This window comes from Cervus canadensis, chromosome 25, assembly GCF_019320065.1.
Source record: "Cervus canadensis isolate Bull #8, Minnesota chromosome 25, ASM1932006v1, whole genome shotgun sequence".
NCBI classification, from domain to species: domain Eukaryota; kingdom Metazoa; phylum Chordata; class Mammalia; order Artiodactyla; family Cervidae; genus Cervus; species Cervus canadensis.
This window is the reverse complement of record NC_057410.1, coordinates 40120418-40123859: the sequence shown is the minus strand read 5'-3', so window position 1 is coordinate 40123859 and position 3442 is coordinate 40120418. Positions and strand designations below refer to the sequence as shown.

At 41.3% G+C, this 3442-nt stretch overlaps 1 protein-coding gene across 1 annotated transcript in view; it reads left to right on the top strand.

Moving 5' to 3' along the window:
* LRRIQ1 (leucine rich repeats and IQ motif containing 1) overlaps nucleotides 1-3442 on the top strand; it is a 183989-nt gene that overhangs the window by 83992 nt on the left and 96555 nt on the right. The window lies entirely within an intron of this gene.

Sequence of the window (3442 nt, the reverse complement as noted above, 5' to 3'; positions counted from 1 at the left end):
TCCATTTAACTTATGAAGCTAGAATCAGACTTGCTCTAAGCCACAGGTTACTTAAGAGTGGAACAAGTCCTACAGATTCTAAAGCCATGTCTTGGTCTTTTTTTCTTTCTATAACCCCTGACTCTGAGCCCCAACAGTTTCCACCTCTTCTACCTAAGTTGCCTCATGCCATTGTCAAAATAATCCTTTCTAACACTTCTTGATAACTTTGTTGCGCCTCAGAATCCTTAAAATCCTTGGAAACTTGGCCCATTATGAAGCTCAAAACACACTTTCTAAACCTTCCCTTCCATTATCAATGTTGATACCTTTTCAGTTATCTATTAGGCTAACTTCAGCCATATAGCTGTGGCCCTTGAAATTCATCTGTGTAATTTTTCAGTTTTCTGAACCATTAGAGCCTGACAGTTATGTGCCTTTTATCCCAAAAGCTAACTCAACAATGAACTGATAGACTGACTTCACTACTCTCACTTCTTTCTGTCCACATGCCTAGATAAGGCAATTTGATCAGTTTTGTGACTGTCCTCAGAAAGGGATCATACCCTTGCAGCTCCTTCCTACATAATACTTATGCAAAAATACATGGAGGATGACACAGACCTATTTTGACAGCTCAGGATTTTCTCCTGATCATTCCTAGGTATGGAATATATTTCTTTCCCTAATAGGAAGTTCCAGGCCAGCTTGACTGACACATCAAGAGGCCTAGGGTATACAAACTTAATTCTGGTTAAGTTTTATAAAAATGCACTTGTTCTTCTTCTGAACCCTTCCAGACAAAAGGTCTAGGTGTGACTAGAGAATCATTTTAATCACCACATTAAAAATGTGTAGTTATAACTACTGAAATGGGACACACAGTCCAGTTAGAATTACTTCTTAAACTAGGTGATCTACTCATATCTTTGAAAAGAAAACCTCAGATTCTGAAAAGTGTAGGAAGGGAAGGACATTAATGATCTTCTGCCATTCAGAACTGCTCTTGAAACCTTCCACCATAAGAAAAATGCCCCTGTGGGACCCTCCCAAGCTTGTGCAAACACCTTAAATTTAACTTACAGCTGGGTCTGCCATCCCCTTCCAGGAGTCTATGACTACACTGTGACAGTCATTTTCCTTAAGTCTATCACGACATTGGGTGATGGCCCCAGATCCTGCACCAGTCCCCACTTCCACCCCCTCATAAAACATCTCTGGATTTTCAGTCTTCCTATGGGGTGGACAAATGCCACCTGGAGGGTGTCCTGGTCATATATAACTTTCAAATGTTTAAGAAAACACCACTATGGCCTTGAAAGCATTCAAGTCAGTCTCAATTCACTGGCCAAGGTTGTTTTAGATGGCAGGATTGTCTTAGAATTCTTCTTTGAGGGTCAAGAAAGAGTCTGTGTAATAGCTAAGACTTCCAGCTGTACCCGGAAAAGCTGATCCAATGGGAAGTTCAATACAGAAGCTTAAAGAGGAAATGCCTGGTTTAGTTCAATTCAGTCACTCAGTTGTATCCAACTCTTTGTAACCCCATGGACTGCAGCACGACAGGCCTCCCTGTCCATCACCAACTCCTGGGGCTTGCTCACACACATGTCCATCAAGTCAGTGATGCCATCCAGCCATCTCATCCTCTGTTGTCCCCTTCTCCTCTTGCCCTCAATCTTTCCCAGCATCAGAGTCTTTCCCAGTGACACAGCTCTTTGCATCAGGGGGCCAAAGTATTGGAGTTTGGGCTTCAGCATCAGTCCTTCCAATGAAATTCAGGACTGATTTCCTTTAGGATTGACTGGTTGGATCTCCTTGCAGTCCAAGGGACTCTCAAGAGTCTTCTCCAACACCACAGTTCAAAAGCATCAATTCTTCAGTGCTCAGCTTTCTTAATGGTCCAAATCTCACATCCATACATGACTACTGGAAAAACCATACCTTTGACTAGACAGGCCTTTGTTGGTAAAGTAATGTCTCTGTATTTAAAATACAGTCTAGGTTGGTCATAGCTGTAGTGGTTTTGGAGCCCCCAAAATAAAATCTGTCATTATTTCCATTGTTTCCCCATCTATTTGCCATGAAGTGATGGGACCAGATGCCATGATCCTCATTTTTTTAAATGTTGAGTTTTAAGCCAGCTTTTTCACTCTCCTCTTTCAATTTCATCAAGAGGTTTTTTAGTTCTTCTTCATTTTCTGCCATAAAGGTAGTGTCATCTGCATATCTGAGGTTATTGATATTTCTCCTGTCAATCTTGATTCCAGCTTGTGATTCATCCAGTCCAGCATTTCTCATGATGTACTCTGCACATAAGTTAAATAAGCAGGGTGACAATATACAGTGTTGACGTAATCCTTTCCCGTACTGGTTCGGTTGTTCAATGCCCAGTTCTAACTGTTGCTTCTTGACCTGCATACAGATTTCTCAGGAGGCAGGTCAGGTGGTCTGGTATTTCTATCGCTTTAAGAATTTTCTGCACTTTGCTGTGATCTACACAGTCAGAGGCTTTAGCATAGTCAACAAAGCAGATGTTTTTGCTGGAACTCTCTTGCTTTTTAGATGATCCAATGGATGGGGGCAATTGGTCTCTGGTTCCTGTGCCTTTTCTAAATTGAGCTTGAAGATCTGAAAGTTCACAGTTCATGTACTGTTGAAGCCTGGCTTGGAGAATTTTGAGCATTACTTTGCTAGCATGTCAGCTGAGTATAATTGTGCAGTAGTTTGAGCATTCTTTGGGATTGCCTTTCTTTGGGATTGGAATGAAAACTGACCTTTTCCAGTCCTGTGGCCACTAGTGAGTTTTCCAAATCTGCTGGCATATTGGGTGCAGCACTTTCACAGCATCGTGTTTTAGGATTTGAAATAGCTCAAGTGGAATTCCATCACCTCCATTAGCTGTGTTCATAGTGATGCTTCCTAAGACCCACTTGGCTTTTCCTTCCAGGATGTCTGGCTCTAGTTGAGTGATCACACCATCAGGATTATCTGGGTAGTGAAGATCTTTTTTGTATAGTTCTTCTGTGTATTCTTGCCACCTCTTCTTAATATTTTCTGCTTCTGTTAGGGCCATACCATTTCTGTCCTTTATTATGTCCATCTTTGCATGAAAAGTTCCCTTGGTATCTCTAATTGTCTTGAAGAGATCTCTAGTCTTTCCCATTCTATTATTTTCCTCTATTTATTTGCATTGATCACTGAGGAAGGCTTTCTTATCTCTCCTTGCTATTCTTTGGAACTCTGTATTCAAATGGGTATATCTTTCCTTTTCTCCTTTGCTTTCCACTTCTCTTCTTTTCACAGCTATTTGTAAGGCCACCTCAGACAGCCATTTTGCCTATTTGCATTTTTTTTCCATTGGGATGGTCTTGATCCCTGTCTCCTGTACAATGTCACGAACCTCCGTCCATAGTTCATCAGGCACTCTGTCTATCAGATCTAGTCCCTTAAATCTATTTGTCAC